Source organism: Protopterus annectens, chromosome 1.part0, assembly GCF_019279795.1.
Source record: "Protopterus annectens isolate FY-2018-M chromosome 1.part0, PAN1.0, whole genome shotgun sequence".
Classification (NCBI taxonomy): Eukaryota; Metazoa; Chordata; order Ceratodontiformes; family Protopteridae; genus Protopterus; species Protopterus annectens.
Window position 1 is genome coordinate 913205123 of NC_056725.1, and position 17600 is coordinate 913222722.

General features: G+C 42.8%; 1 protein-coding gene across 3 annotated transcripts in view; it reads right to left on the bottom strand.

Annotated features, from left to right (window-relative positions):
* Positions 1 to 16376: 16376 nt before the first annotated feature.
* Positions 16377 to 17600, bottom strand: part of TRIB2 (tribbles pseudokinase 2) — a 63030-nt gene continuing 61806 nt past the window's right edge. For all 3 annotated transcript variants that reach the window (XM_044063947.1, XM_044063954.1, XM_044063963.1), the window contains exon 3: positions 16377 to 17600. This exon is cut by the window's right edge and continues 872 nt beyond it. The gene's annotated coding sequence lies outside the window, so the exon portion shown is untranslated.

The following is a 17600-nucleotide window of genomic DNA, read 5'->3' on the forward strand; positions in this document are numbered from 1 at the left end:
GTAATGTTAAAGGAAAGTCATTGAGACTGTTTACCATAAGGTGTCTTGTTATTTCCAGATTTGGAAGTGGAAGCACCCCATTGCTTAGTTCTGAAAGTCCCTGGGGACTGAAACCTGGTGCTTTTGGAGTGCCTGGGTTTGGCTTGAGTGGCTCTGGAAGGAGCTGGAAAGGACCAGTTCTTAGTAGGCCAGTGCCTACTAAATCTTGAAGGTTGAACTTGTAAAAAAAATATTTTACAGTTTGTATAAATTTAGCTTTTGTACTGAAGGCGGAGTCGGTTTAATATGCAAATCTGTAGGCCTGAATACACCCTCAGAAGCTGGTGCCTGCTCAGATACAGACATCCACGGGTTCCTTAGGTGAAGCATCTTGCGGTATACCGGACTTGGAATGAGTCTCAGTAGAGGCCTGCGAATCAGAGGTAGTGGGTATCAGGGGCTGCAAAAGCGCCTCACTGAGTACCGGCGAACTGGCGACTAGCTTAGGAGAAGCATTGTTGGCAGTTTTGGACCTCAATGGCCTGTGTCTGTCTTTTTCTGACATCGGTAAGGAGCAACAAAAAGTTTCCCCAATGGGGTACTTAGCTTTTAGTTGAATACTTCGGTTCTGAAACTCAAAAATGAAAATTTCAGGAGTCGGCTGACCAGCACTTGTGAACTGCTTCTGCTTCGGGCACCGCGCGGCAAGAAAGACTGATGTAATGGCGTCAGCTGCATGTTTTATACCCCTGATGACCTGACGTCATGGAAGGACAGCAACCGACGCAGGACCCAAGACTTTGTTAATCAGGCTGACTGAGTGCAACCTGCCAGCAGATTACCCAAATGTAATGACTGCAACAGTGAAACACGAACAACATCCTATACTACAGCAGTGATCCTTATACCTGACCGCTCACAGTTACCATGAGTATGCTCACTGAATAGTACTACATTGATAAACATCACTGGTGCAGTTTCATTCAAAAGGAGGTGAAAAGTACTAAAGCAACATGAATCTAGTCACAAACCTAGAGTGATGGAGTGCATAGTATGAACCTATGAACCTATACTCAAATCAAGGGGTGGCGTAAGCCATACAGAATCGGGCTAGGCTTATAATTGCCCCAGGGCAGGTAGCCTAGTATGAATGAACCTATATGTCTTACAATGCTCCTGGAAAGAAAGTCCAGCATACAATGCCTAAAAGTATTCGTCTCACAACTAATACATGTAGAAACAATTAAAAGAACTGAAGCCCATCCTGGCACGCAATGGGTGTTAGTCAGGAAAAAACAGTCCAGAAGCCGAATAGGATTACACTATCTTTGGAGAAGAGAACTTTTACATAGCCTATTTAAAACGTTTTTCTGTAAAAAATAAAGCTTCCTTGAATGATTTATCTGCAGAGAGGATCAGGTTAAAAAGATGCAATTTATCCTCCCTCAAAATGTTTTTTCACCCAAAACAGGTAGTTCTGGAGGTGGACATTTTAGGCTCAGCTTTGAAAACATTAACTATTTCTTGAACAAAATCAAAACACTGCAATGTATTTATGTCTACAGCAAGAGAAGCCTCAGACATCAAGACAGTCAACAGCAGATTCCTGGACACATACTTTGTGTGTGTCTGGATATAAGGTGTTCAGTCCCAATGAATGATAGCTTAAATAAAGAAGTCTCCCTACAGTTATCCAACCAATGGATGTTTCTACTACTACAGACAAAGTCATGTGAGAAGGGAGTGGAAGAGACACCAAGATTCCTTGTATCACAGCTGGGAAGGACTAAACATCGGTACATGCCCTAGGCACCTAAGGTCTGATATCTGGGGAAGTTACTTCTCAACAAGCTGGCAACTTTCAGTATCAGAATCCCATCCTAGCCATAACAGTCAATGAAAGAGCTTTCCTCATCGGAGACCATGGAGAGACAGGAAGAGCAATATGAACAGCTTCACCTCCCATTGTAGTTGTAAAACACTACACTCTCGATACCTTAATGGGAAAGGTCTCATTCACTCCTAACACTAATATCATTCAGATCAATGCTCCATGAAATGATTGATATGTACTTTTATCATAACGGTAGATGTAGAAGGCTGTGGTCCATCTTTCTTTACTGTTAGAATTTGAGATGAGAAAGACCCAGTCAGCTGTGCAGCTAAAAATCTCCCAGGCCCCCAATCTCTTTCCTTTACACACAATCCTGTAGGTAGAATGATCTCTCCCCAGATTTTACTTGGCTCATTGAAATGGTCTACTCAACGAAACTGCCACCAAGAAAGTATCTCCAGTGGATCCTAAACATAACTATTCTATAAATATCGCACAAGCTCAGCAAGAGACCTAAAGTGAAGTTAGGAAAAAAAGTACAGTTTTGTACCTACCATAAATGTAGATGTTCGAGTGTACACCCTGCTGCAGTCATCACACTTGGGTTATCCTGTCATCAGGCGGTCCCGCAGTCGGCCGGAATTCCAAAGTCTTGGTCCGGCGTCGGTTGCTGTCGCTTCTTCCCTGACGTCAGTGCGCCAGGGGTATATATAATACATCCGACGCCATTTTCTTCAGTTTTTCTTGCCCCAGATGTCAGGTGCCCCCAAAAAGGTGGTCAGTAATTAGTACCAAATTAAGTAATTTTTTGTACAAACACAAAATTCCTCCAGCTATAAGCAAATACATCAGGAAGATATTGTAGAGATTTAGCCAGTTAGAACAGAGGGGATGGAGGGAGGGTAACCTGGACTGCAGCAGGGTGTACACTCGAACATCTACATTTATGGTAGGTACAAAACTGTACTATGTTCATCATGTTACCCTGCTGCAGTCATCACACTTGGGTAGAATCCCAAAGCTAAGGATGGGTGGAGGAGTTATAGAGGGTTAGAGGAGGCTAGAAGGCCATGCAGAACTGCAGTGGCGAAGCCAGCTCTAGTCAGAGTAAAGTGGTAAGTGATGGTGTTTGGTAAAGGTGTGCACTGAACTCCAAGTTGCAGCTTCCAAAATCTCCTTGGTTGGAACCCCCCCTGAGGAAGGCTGTAGATGTAGCTGTTGCCCTGGTAGAGTGGGGCCTAATGGTAGCAGGAACTGGTTTTCCATGATGGGTATAGCAAATACGAATGCAATGTCCTATCCATTTGGAAATGGTTTGTTTTGATATAGCCTTCCCTTGTGAAGCTGTAGCATAGGATACAAAGAGTTGGTCAGAAAGCCTTAGTTTTATCCAAGTAGTAACGAAGTTGCCTGTGAATGTCCAAGGAATGCAGGAGTCTTTCTCCTTTGTTCTGTGGATTTGGGAAGAAGGTGGGTAAGTGGATGGTTTGATTTAAAGCCACACTGGAAACCACCTTAGGCATGAAGGAAGGATTAATTAGTAGAGAAACTCTGTCTTGATGGAAAATGAGGAAAGGTTCCACTGCCATTAGTGCCTGCAACTCTGAGACTCTTCTAGCTGAAGTTATTGCTAGCAGCAGGGCAGTCTTCCATGAAAGAAACTGTAGATCTGCAGAGAAAGCTGGTTCAAAGGGAGGTAGCGTAAGCTTTTCCAGAACAAAATTGAGGTCACATGTTGGTGTAGGTGCTCTCCAGGGGGGCCTAATGTTTTTTGCCCCTCTGAGGAACTGCCTTAGAAGTGGATGCGAAAATAAGGGTGGATCTGTGTTGTAGTGGGCTGAAATAGCTGATGCATGGATTTTAATGGAAGAAAAAGAAAGTCCTTTGTGCAACATCTCGGTTAAATACTGTAGAATCTGAGGCATGTGAGGCTGAAAAGTGTTTTGGCCTTTAGCTTGGTTCCAGGCACAAAACCTTTTCCATTTGTCCGAATAGGCCTTCCTGGTGCTGGGCCTCCTAGCTTCCAGAATAACATCCATAACTGCTTGGGAAAGAGGAGCTGGCCAGATGCTTAGGTGATTTGCCATGCAGCCAGATTTAGGGTTTTGAGCTGGCTGTGAAGAAAATGATTGTTTTGCTGTGTGAGCAAATGGACAATTTGTGGTAAAATCCAAGGTGGGCCCTGGGCCATATTCCTCAATAGTGGGTACCAGTGCTGGTGTGGCCAGTCTGGGGCTATGAGTATCAGTTGTGGTCTCTCCTTTCTGACTTTCAGAAGCACCTTTGTGAGGAGAGGCAATGGAGGGAAGGCATATACTGTCAGGTTTTTCCAACTGAATGAGAGTGTGTCCACTTTCCAAGCTTGATGGTGAAGTGTCCTTGTACAAACTTTTGTTAGTTGATGGTTTTGAGGACTGGCAAACAGGTCTATGTCTGGAAGGCCCCATTTTTGAGTTATCATTGCAAATACTTGTGGATCCAGTTTCCACTCGTTGGGATCCATGTTTCTGCTGAGGTCATCTGCCAATGTGTTCTTTTTTCCTGGCAGGAATTGAGCTTGTAACTGAACTTGGTAAGCCAGAGCTGTGTTCTACAAGATCATTGCTTGCCTGCATAGAGGGTAGGAGTGTGTACCCCCTTGTTTATTTTTGTACCACATTACTGTGGTGTTGTCCGTCCTTATTGTAAGTTGTCCTGGATGTAATAGATTCTTGAAGGCTGTCAGAGCATTCTGTACAGCTAGCATCTCTTTTTGATTGATGTGCAGATTCCTTTGATCTGCAGTCCATACGCCTTGAACACACTGTCCTGCCATGTGTGCCCCCTAGGTGTAGTCCGATGCATCTGTCGTTATAGTTTGCCTGGCTGGGGGCAAGGTGAAAGGCTGACCCTTGTTGAGGTGACATGCCTGTGACCACCATAGAAACTCCTGTTGTAGGCAGGGAATGAGAGATGTCATTGTCCAAGCTGTGGCTGTGTTGAGACCATACGCTTTTTAGGTACCACTGTAATTTCCTCATATGCAGCTTTGCAAATGGTATTAGTAGTATGCAAGATGCCATGAAGCCCAAGGCCTGCAGAATTTTTCTTGCAGGGAGTTGGGTCTTTGTTGCCATTGTTTTGAAATATTGAGTCAGTTGTAGTTTGTCTGGCATCAGATAAGCCTTCTGGGCTGTTATATTCAAGCTGGCACCCAGGAATGTCATATTTTGTGAGGGTACTAGTTCTGATTTCTTTTCGTTTACTGTGTACCCCAGGCAACTTGGAAGATGTTTTACAAAAGCCAGATGTCGTAAGAGGATGTCCTTGCTTTCTGCTTGTATGAGGCAATCGTCCAGGTATGGGTATATTTGAATTCCTCTTTGTCTGCAGTATGCAATTACTGGTGCCAGGCATTTTGTGAAGACCCTGGGTGCAGTAGATAAGCCAAAGGACAGTGCAGAGAATTGGTAATGGGTTGAACCTGCAGTAAAACGGAGGTATCTTCTGCAACTTTGTCTGATAGGGACATGCAGGTATGCCTCCTTGAGGTCCAACGTTACTAGCCATGCTTTCTTGGGAAGAAGCTGCTGTAGTGTTAGCATCTTGAATTTGGGTACTTGTAAGAAGGTGTTTAGGATTGAAAGGTCCAGAATTGGTATCCAGGCATTGTCCTTTCTGGGTACTAGAAAGAGTCTTGAGTAAAATCCTTGGCCTTGCTCTCGAGTAGGTACCAGTTGAATGGCTCTGCTGTCCATGAGGGCTGTAATTTGTTTTTGTGCCTCTGCCCATTGATTCTGTGGCAGGTTTGGCATTCCTCTTTTCATTGGCAAGGTGTGAAAATGGAATCTGTATCCTCGTGAAATTATGTCTAGGACCCATTTGTCCTTTGTGACAATGTGCCAGTTGTCTGAAAAAAGTGCAAGTTTTCCTCCCAAGGAGGCTGCCAAGAGAGTGTTGCTTGGCCAGATGAGGTGCAAGTCATTGAGTTTGCCTTCTGGTAGTTTGGGACCTGTCTTCTCCTCCCTTCTGTGTTGCAGTGCCCCATTGCCGAGGTTTGTACTGGGCTTGTGGTTGTCCTCTTCCTCTTGGACGTCTGTATTTACCCCTCTGTGGTCTGTCAGTAGCTGGAAAGGACCAATTTTTTGTTGGCCAATTTCTGCTGAAGCGAGGGGGCTGTACCTGTAGGAAATCTTTGACTGTCTGCATATATTTTGCCTTATCCTCAATTTTCTTTAAGACTTCTTCTGCTTTAACTCCAAACAGAACATCCTGCTGTAAGGGAGCATCTAAAAGCTTTGCTTTAACATGATCAGGCAGAGTTTGTTCCTTTAACCAAGCATGCCTACGTATAACAGACCCAGTGACAGCTGCTCTGCAGGAAGCCTCCAAAGAATCAAACCCCCATTGTAAAGTATGTTTGCCCACCTGTTCAGTTGCATGCAACAGATCCTGCATTTCTTTCAATTCAGACTGTTGAGGGAGTGTGCTCATTTTTTGTTTTAACTGATACATTAGAAATTGCTGATATTTTAGCATGTGGAATTGGCAATTTAGTGCCCTCATAGCTAGAGTGGCTGAGGTGTAAACCTTTTTCCCCCACCTATCTAGTGCTCTGGAGTCCCTTTCAGAGGGTACAGGATTTTTTGCCATAGAAGCCTTAGCCCCTTTGGGACCCTGGGAGATAGTCTCTGGATCAGCAACAGGGCTTAGTCTCTGGATCAGCAACAGGGCTTTTATAAAGACATTTGTGGGAATCAGGTACTCTATAGTATCTGTCAGGTTTGGTCGGAGCAGGAGGCAGAGAATCTGGGTTCAAACTGGATTCTAAGTAAACATCATCCACAATGTCTAAAACTGGGGGGATGGCAAGTGGTCTGTGCTGGGGGAGTAAAGGAAACTCTCTGAGCGTTTTCTTTGAGTCAGAGTAGTCCTGACCTTCTCAGTGAAAATGTTCCCTCATAGTGTGTAAAGTTTCCCCAAAGGAGTAGTCTTCAGGAGGAGAAGCTGAGGGAATAGAATCCTCAGCATCAGAATCTTCATAAGGGGAGAAGGCGTAATCTTGGTCCTTAGAGGAGCCTGAGGAAATAGACACTTGCTCAGATGAGGCATAATCTTCCTCTTGTGTAGGCCTTTTGTTGGGTGGGGGTTGGGAACCCCTGATTAAAGAGATCAAATCTTCAGCCATTTTGAGCATCTGTTTCTTACGCATGGGGCCTTGAACTGGAGACTGAAGTGCAGTCTTTTTAGGTTTAATAGGAGTCTTAGGATACGTTTTTATGGTGAGCGTCGGTCTGAAGACGCCTTTCAGAAACCGAAGGTGTTTCTGCAGCACCAACATCTTTTTCAGCAGTGTCGTCGGTAGGGGCTAAACAAAATGGCTGCGTAGGCCTAGTACTTTCCACCAAACATTCCGAAGTGGTCTCAGGTTCCAGATCTGCGGTAGTCAAGGGCTGCGTTGGAGCCTCACTGAAGACCGGTGAACCGGAGACCGGACCAGCCAAGGCCTCGGAGTCTGGCCTGGGTCTAGGCTGCCTGTCCTTATCCTTGCGTTTTTTGTGCACGCCGTTAGTCGGTTGCTCCGACGGCATAGTGTATTTAAATTTTCTACCGTAGTGTCGTGCGAAATCAAAGCGTCTTTTAACAGTACGCTTATTAAACCTAGCACAAAAACGACAACCAGTGATGTCGTGGTCTGGGCCTAGGCAAGGTATGCAGTAAGAATGAAAATCCTTATGAGGTATTTGCTTCCCACAAGAAATACAATTGTTAACTTTTTCTGACATCGGTCTGAGGCAAGAAAAGTTTCCCCAATGGGGTACTTAGCTTTATTGAAGACTTCAGATCTGAAATTCGACTTTGAATATCTCAGGAGTCGGCTGACTGGCACTTGCGAACTGCTTCTGCTTCGGGCACCGCGCTGCAAGAAAGACTGAAGAAAATGGCGTTGGATGCATTATATATACCCCTGGCGCACTGATGTCAGGGAAGAAGCGACAGCAACCGACGCCGGACCAAGACTTTGGAATTCTGGCTGACTGCAGGACAACCCAAGTGTGATGACTGCAGCAGGGTAACACGATGAACATCTAGATTAGATGAGAGAAGGATCCAGACACCAAAATCCAACCTCATTTAACCTGAAGCAGAAGGTACAAGGACAGCAAAGAAGGAAGGCCTTACAAAAATGGCAATTCCTAGGAATATCACTAAAGAAATACCTTAAAGAAAAAATTATGCAAAGAGAGGGTATCCCACAAAGATCCACCAACAAAAAGGAGGAGAAGTAACATTTGAGCAAAGGGGTGCCAAAATGGGACTGTCAACCCCGGTTACCAAGACCGAGATCAAATTATAATCCTATATTACAACACTGAAGAAAAACAACTACAGGATACAATAATGAGCCTATTACAAAGAGTTGGCAAAATTAGGTGATAATCCCAGATGCAGCATCAGTTTCCCCATAATGTACATCTCCAATAAGGAGAAATACTAGCAACCTGAACAAGGTGCAACCTAAGAAACCAGAAAGAGAACAACCAGAGAACAGTACAAGGCTCTGAAGAGTAAAAGCAACCCTAGCTCTGTAACAAACTTCCATAAAACCATGAATATGGACGGAAGATTCAGCACTGAAGTCACAGTGTGATTAGGATGCTTTGTAAACATATTTGCAGATGACTATGCTGCAGTCTTGTGATTAGGATGCTTTGTAAACATATTTGCAGATGACTATGCTGCAGTCTTGCAATATCTAACAATAGAAGGAAAAAAGGCAGCACAGAAAATGCTCTATTCAGTTGCTCTGTAAACCCTGCATTAGTGTAACTTTAAAATGCAACACAATCTGAAATCTGAGTGAAGCATTTTTACTAATTTTATGTCTTTGTGAAAGATGCGAAGGATTACTTTTTATCAAACTTTTAGAGGAGTATTGAGCAGTTAGTTTATGAAAATATAATGCAAAACATACAAGACTACAGTACTATGGAAAGAAGATTGAAGAGCAGGCAGCCTGTTTCAAATATCTATATAGCTACCATGGGCATTAAAGGAGGAAGTGGTAATGAAAACTGAAGACTGTGGCAAATCCTGATGCACTGAGATCAGTCTGGTAAACGTTTATGCTAATAATAGATATTTGCAAGACTGGAGTTTTATATCTGACAAAGTTGTCAGCTCAAATGGAGAGAGACTAAACCTCTGTGGCGTAACACAGATGCCTCAATGGTGGAAAAGGAGCCACGATTATTGGTGGACAAAGAAGAATGAGAAAGGTCCTACAAATTTAGACAGAAGCCAAGAGTTTAAAATCTTGACTTTCATGGAAATTTACAATTACTGCAGAAAAGTCTGGAAAAGAAAAAAAATTGTCCTGGCACACATCTCCAAAAAAGTACTGAAAGACAGCCAATTTAGGGGAGGAAAAGGGGTCCACGTTCCTTAAAAATGCCCAAATGGAAACTTCCATCTGTCCTTGAAAGTGAAATATAATGGTACTTTGCAGGATGCAGCTGTGAAGACTGACTATTGAAGAATTCTGCAGATTTAACATTTAATGGAATTGGAATAATGAGATTATCAGCTTGAGGGAAAGAAAGTCTGGGTGCACTCTGATCTCCCACAAGATTGAGTTCAGGGTGCTTTTGATAAAGGAAAAACAAATTAGTCTGCAGTGCTCTTCAAATCCCAGGAAACAGACAAGTCTGGACAGTATGGGGCAATCAGAATAACTGATGCTTCAAGATAAGAAAGATTTTCAACAGATTTAAGTATTTTTTTTTTTTTTGCTTTCTGCTCAGACTGTATTTTCCCACCTAAAAAGTGAGTTTCTAACTGATCTGTGTTTTGAAAAGTTTAAAATTGCATTGCCTTACCTGCTTTTACAGTTGCACTTTCAAAAAAGTTGTTTTTAATTGTTGTAGGCTACACACTCAAGTGCGCTAGCCTGTTTATAGCATTTACAGTGTTTTCTGTGTGATTTTCTGTTATTCTCTGTAAAAAAAACAAAGAAAAAACAAAAAAATATTCTTTTTCCCGCCTTACTGAACTAGATTAGTACAGATTTCAGGTTTTGCTGTTGTATATGTTCCTGTGTTGCCCATATCCTTACTTGAATAGGAGGAAGCTTCTCTGTTCACCAGTGAGTGGGGAGCTTTGAGCAGCCTGTCCCTGGAGGAGTGGTCTCAGCCCAGAAACTAGTAGCTTATTAGCCGTTTTGGGTCAACTCCTATCTCTTTCAGTTTCCCTGATTTAAAACCCGCATTTGCACAGTTTTGCACATAGCGCAGCGTGGGGCAGCGCCACTTAAACAGGTTTAAAGTATTCCCGGCTCCACAAAGTCTGCTCTTCACTTTTTCCCTTAGAACTGTTCTAAATCTCAAAGTAAGCACACTATTTTCATTCTAAAGCCCTGCACTTGCTCTTATAAGTAATCTTATAAGTAAACACTAATAAACTAAACCACTACACCCTCTTATACTCCTTATAAGTACCTGGCTCCCTATTGATCCTTTCTGATCAGTCAAAAAGCAGTCCCTTGTACTATTCTGGCATGTCCAAAAGTCAGTTTCGGGTTTACTCTCCAGTCCAACTGGTGAATCTGGGAATCTTTAGGCAATGTTACAACTGCCTTATGTACACAGACCACCCTCTCCTCCTTCCAACAAGCTCAAATATATGTGAGAGATGCAATTATATAGCCAAACTGGAGGCTGAGCTCTCAACCCAGTACTGGCACAGTCAGTCAGGAGGAGAAGGTAACCACACACACCACAAATCCAGTCTCACATAGACCTATCGCATCAGTAAACCAAACACATAAACACACATAAACATACTCAGAGGCTCTAAATAAAAATCTACCAAAGCAGCAGAGACCTCCAAAGCAGACATCCAAGCAACCGCTACCCCACAACAATACCCATGTACCACATAGTTCACAAAGTCAGTGTGCCACACAGTCACAACCCTTAAGGCCGAACACACCTAATACACTTGTAATAGGTGACTATTGTCAGACACACTGACGTCCCACTCACCAGACTGAACAAGAAGGTCACTGTAAGCTGCCTGTCGGGTGCCAGGATCCGCCACATGACAGAAGCACTCAGGTCACTCCAAAGCAAGTACAAATATGACTCGGTCATTGTCCATGCTGGTGTGAATGACCTGAGACGTACCTCCCTGGACTACATGAAAAGAGACATAGAGGAGCTCTCTGATCATGTAGCCCAGGCCGGTATGACCCTGACCTTGAGTAGCATCTTGCCCTCACCAAGAATGATGCCACAGTATAAAGACAAAATGATAAATTTTAACAATTGGCTAAAGTATCAGTGTCATTCAAAGGGGATCCAGTGTCTGTCAGCCTGGGATGACATGCTCGACAAGCCACGTTGCTTCGCTAGGGAGGGCTTGCACTTGACACTCCTCGGCTTTCCAATACTGGCTAAGGCTCTTGCCACCCCCATAGTGCTTTTTTAGGCAAGGCTCAAAAGACAAACCCACCTCCATAGACAACACAAGGAAAAAAAAAAACTAAGGGTAATGCTGCTCAACGCCAGAAGTTTAAACCTCAAGATACACGCACTCGAGGCTCTCTTCAGTATGGAAAATAATGATATCGGTGCAGTGACAGAAACCTGGTTCAAGGCTCCCGAGAGAACCCCAGCACTACCAGGTTATACCTCATATCATGCTTTTCGGCCCCAAAACTCAGACCGAACCACAAAAGGAGGGGGAGTATCCATATTCAAAGATACCCACACCTCTAGGTTAGTGGCAATGCACAAGGCATCGGAGACCATCCATGTGCAACTAACAGTGGGCAAAACTGCCTTTCAGTTTATAGCCTGCTACAGACCACCCTCCCAAACTCAGGAACCCCACTTGGTTTTCCTGAGAACACTGGAGAATATGAAGGTCTTTCCAAACACAATAATATTGGGTGGCTTCAACTACCCAAGCATCGACTGAGAAAACTACTCAAGCCCCAACACCCTCGTCCAACGGTTCCTAGAATTTATAAACTCAAATGTTATGGAATAACTGGTCACCACTCCCACAAGAGGGGAAAACATATTGGACCTGGTCATCACCAACATGGGAACTATGTTCCACACCAGAGGTATGCCCCTCATTGGTAAGATCAGACCATAAAATAATCTCACTGGAAATCCATATCCCGTCCCCACCCCCAGCCAAGGAAACCACGGTGAAGTATTTTTCAAAAGCAAATTTCACACTTCTCAAAACCCAGGTGGAATACTTCAAAGCCCCCAGGCCAGTGAAAAATAACATATTGGACCTGGTCATCACCAACATGGGGACTATGTTCCACACCAGAGGTATGCCCCTCATTGGTAAGATCAGACCATAAATTAATCTCACTAAAAATCCATATTCCGTCCCCACCCCCAGCCAAGGAAACCACAGTGAAGTATTTTTCAAAAGCAAATTTCACACTTCTCAAAACAGAGGTGGAATACTTCAAAGCCCCCAGGCCAGTGAAAAATACAGCCCAAACCGCAGAATCCTTTACAAACGCATTCTGGATCGTGCTATCCCAAAGAAAACCAAGACTCACTCCTCCAAAGGCAGGAGACCTGTCTGGTGAACCCCGGCCATAAATAAGCTATACAACTGAAGGAGAAAGCTACTACATGATGGAGCAAAATCCCAAAAAGGGAAGGCATCTTTGATCAGTACTAGCAATAAACTACTTTCCCTCATAAAATCATCTAAGGCCAGCTTTGAAAGAAAAATTGCAAAAGACACTAAAGATAATCACAAGGCCTTCTTTAGTTATGTCAGGAATCTGGGTGGCACCTCCCTGATATGCTCCGAGTTAGTGCAAAACGACAAAAAATACACTGATCCCACAGACATTGCCAACTTCCTGGCAGACAGGTTCAGTGCAAACTTCTCTCCCCCTTCCCCCCCAAAAGAGCAAATGTCTATCCCAACAGAATGTAGCCTCCCTGACATCACAGAGGCACAGGTGAGAGCTGCCCTCTCCAAAGCAAAAAACACAGCATCAATGGGACCGGACGGTGTCCCGGGCTACGTCTTACACGAGCTCCAAGATGAACTGAACCCTCACATAAAGTCACTGTTCAATCTCAGTCTTACTACAGGATATGTACCCAAGGAATGGCGTACAGCAACAGTGGTCCTGCTCCACAAAGGTGGTGCCACAACGGACCCTGGAAACTATCGCCTATAAGCCTGACTAGTCTGCTCTGCAAAGCTGTGGAGCGTATCATCATGGAACTCAAACAAAGACATTGGGAATCTCCAGACACTGGATCCTACCCAGTTTGGCTTTAAGGGCAGATCTTGCCTCTTGAACCTGGTCGACTTCTTTGAAACAGTTACCAAGGCCATGGATGAAGGGAAGGTAGTCCACATGGCTTACCTGGACCTCGCAAAAGCCTTTGACACAATACCCCACTCGGGCATCATGAACAAGCGCGCCAGCTTAAATATCAACCCCTATGTCACAAGATGGGTTGCAAACTGGCTCAGGGATAAAACCCACAAGGTCAGAATGGAAGGTGCCATGTCAGACTATAAACCAGTTACAAGTGGCTTCCCACAAGGCTCAGTCCTGGGACCTCTCTTGTTCGGTATATACTTCTCTGAGGTACAGGCTAACATGGGAGGACTATGGCTGACCAAGTTCGCAGATGACTGGAAACTGGGTGCCATAACAGACTCTCTGGCTGACACAAGCATCCTCCAAAAGGGTCTCAGAGAGACAGATAACTGGTGCCAGAGCCATGGCCTAAAGCTAAATGCCAAAAAAGTGCATAGTCATCCCCTTTGGGAAAAACAAAGTGCCCAGAAATTACCACATAGGTGGTAATCCATTAGGTATGGAAGAAGTAATTAGGGATTTGGGGACCCAAGTAGATGGTAATCTCTCCTTTGACAATCACGTTGCCAAAGTGGTTAGAAAGACCTTCTATATAGCCCACCTTATCACGAAAGGGTCCACATCTAGATCAAGAGAGGTCATTGTGCCTCTCTACTCATCAGGCCCATAATTGAATACAATGCCCCATTTAGGATGCACCTTACCAGACACCTGCAGCAACTGGAGAGACCCCAAAAGTACCTCACCAAGAGGATCAAGAGACTCAAACAGATGCCCTATGCAGTTCGGCTAAAGAAACTCCAGCTCTACTCAGTTGCTTACCGCCTACTCAGAGGCGATCTATGCCAGACGTATAAAGCCATGTCCAACCCAGAATTAATGGACATGCTCCACCTCAGGAAATCCAAATCCCTTAGAGCTACACGCTCCTGGGATTTAAACCTCAGCACAGAAATAAATAGGACATGCTGGAGACACAGATTCATATCCCAGAGGCTCCCCTCACTCTGGAACAAAATCCCAATCCATGTTAGACAGAGCCCCTCGCTGACCCTCTTCAAGAGAAATCTTGACGAGTGGATGGGAGATCGCAAGTTTAACCCTGGGATCTCTTCTGTGTCCCTGCTAGACAGAGGCACAGTAAACTAACGTTAAAAGGGTTATCTTCTGTGACCTACTATACAGAGGCACAGTCAACAAGCCAAACACACTCTGGCTAGGCTTATAAATGCCCTAGGGCAGATAGCCTAGTATCAACCTATGAACCTATGAATTAGCTTTGCAAAGAAATTTCTGCCAACAGCAGAAGTAGACATAAGGTATAAAGAAAGCAGCTTTGGCCAGATGCCTGTCAACACATGCTGATAACAAAAGGAATCAAAAAGAAAACAAAATGTGAAACTCTCAATTGTTCTGAGGCTAAGAGGTCACTTGATGACAACTTGACAAATCGAAAGGGAGGCAGCAGACAGCCTGGAAAAGTCTGATGTACCGAGCTGACCCAACACCTGTGCCTTCAGCCCTGAATGCTCCTACATCTCTTAGATACCAGATATATTTTACTTATTTATTTAAGACTTCTGTTTCTTCTTTTTCATACCCATGAGATGTGCTTAGAGGTTTGTCATTTTTTTTTTCTTGTAAGAAACTAAGAGCTGAATTACAGGAGGAACTGATGCTTATGCTCCATAACATCTATACATCAGTAGCTCTAAAAAGGTTAAGTTCTTTAATTATAACATGAAGCTCACAACAGTCTACTCTTCCTCTTCCCCCTCCTCCTGCATAAAATAAATGGCAAGAACATATGGCCAATTTTCTGTGGATGTCATCAAAATTCTTAAAAGTGAAAGTAGACTTTACCACACTTTTCTAATATAACAAAAAGACAGCAAAACATCCAGCACTCAGGAATGACATAAGCCATGAAGAGGAAGATGGACATCTAAAGCAACTCAAAGTGACCACTCACGTCAGGCAGAAAAACGGAATGTGAAGAAGGTGCATGCCACATTCTCCTTTAAAGCCAGCCTACACTTTAATGGTTACACGCAATACTACTTCCACAAGCTGATACGATCATCTGACTGTGGAAAAGATCAGGCAGCAATAATCTTTATGATGAACATTTGAATGGCGCCAACCACACCAGGAAAAAAAGTGCAAAGTCAGTCTGCAACCCAGGATTAACACTGCTATTAAACTGCTGCACTCAAAGGATGTTGAAGTAAAATCTAAATAAAGAAAAGTACGCACAAACTGTAATGCTGAAATTCATACCAATGATTAACCGCTAGGCTGTTAGACAATTTAGGGCACTGACCAGGTAAACTACAAAGAAGAAAACATTTTTTTTTTTAAATATACACAATTTATTTCCTGAAGAAAGGATTAGGACAAAACATTAAACCAAATACATGACAGTCGAAGCACCAGAGGCAGTAATTCCCCCCATGCATATCACTCTTCAATCCTCCCAAAGTACAATGTGTTTTAAAAACAAAAAACAAAATAAAATTGAGTCAGTCCTTCTTGATACAGCACCAACTCAGCACCATCTTTGGAGTAAACCGCTCACTTGTGTATTCTCATATTTATGGAAACAAGATGCAAGGCAGGTCAGTTGGATCTCAAGTTCAGATAGGTGGTTTCCTGTAAAGAGGCAGACAGTATCCATACATCAAATGCCAGGTAGCTTGTATGCACATGCCATGTACAACAATGAAGCACGGGTTCAAGTAACGTTTACCAACAAGAGTCCACATTTATCTATCCAAGAATGGGACTAGTTCACGAAACGTGTACAAGCATTAACTTAAAACAAAAAGGAAGTAGAGGTACTGGAAACACAGAAACAGGATATGGCAAGAACTTTCGATCTGTACAGCAATATATATATATATATCAAAAATAGCAATAAAGCATTTGCCAGGCTAAAATAAAAGTACCCAAAAGCAAAGACAACAACCCAGAAATGTATATTCAAGGTCTGAAATACACACAGAGAATGTATACATAGCATGCAACATTTCACCTCAAAAGAACCCGTAATAAAAAGTACTGGCTTCTGAAATCACATTAGTGACTTTTCTACTCCGTGAATTCTGTTTATTCCATGTATGGATTTAAATGACCTGGAAATTCCATGCTACATAAATACAGACAAAGCTTAAGTTTAAACATCACTTATCCCATCCCACCCACCCAAAGCATCATATCAATGTCTCTCTCTCTTTTTTAATAACTCACAATTATTGAGTATAAATTATTACTTAACAGTCAGAATTTGATGGAGTGCACCATCCGACTGTCCTAACAGCAGCAGTAAAAGTTATGTTAAGCTGAATAATTCAACTCTGTCCCAATAAAATGAGAACATTTAATAATGGATGTCAAATTTCTACTGGGAAAGAGGGAGACGATTTATTGCAAAAAGGAGCAAACTCTAATGAAATTATGCTTAACACTGGGAGACATGTGCCAAAGCACCAACCTGCACCTCTGGAGGCCCAGAAAAATAAGGGCATAAAACCCTACACTTCGTATCTATATACTATGCAACCCTGAGAAAATCATTTAGTGTCCCTGTGTTCCCAGAACTGGCAACAGCTCGAAGCTCAATTCTGTGCCTAAAACTGACATTTAGTAAATTTAAAACAGACTTATTCTAGATGTACAAAATGTACTAGCTTGTAGGATAAGCAGCATTATACCGTGTCAACCAGACCAGGGTTATAGCACAACCCCCCCCATACATACAAATTAAAAAGCAAACCACAGAAAAATGGGATCAAATGTGTGTGTGTGTGTGTGTGTGTGTGTGTGTGTGTGTGTGTGTGTGTGTGTGTGTGTGTGTGTGTGTGTTTAAATATATATATTTTTAAATGCCCTCTGTTAAAAGTACAGTATTTTTGTGACAGCTTATTCTCTTCTGAACCTCAGTCAGAAAGACTGACCCCACCTTTCAAAATCATTCCGTGCCACTAACCATATTTAGGGAGAATATATTTTAAACCCTGAATATGCTTTTATTGTTGACTATTGTCTCAAGTATTTATCTGGAAATCTGTAATAATAGCTTCTTGCAGCAGAGCGTTTGACACTAAACATAAAAGCTCATTAAATAAGTTATTTCTCTAGTTGAGGAGGCAAAAGCATTAAATGCAAATTCCAGACAAGAATGCCATCTCCAGACATAAACACTAATTATACCAAGAAGAAATATGAAGTTCAGTTGCACAACTTTTAAAAATAGCTTTTTAAAGACATTAAATGAATTTCTTTTTCCTTTCATTTTTTTTTTGTTTTAGCACCCGCATTTTAGGACAGTCCATGTGCACCAATATTATTACTCACATTAATCATTAGAAATTAAATTTAGCAATACAAAAAAAAAAACACTTCTAGGAGAATACGACTTCCTAG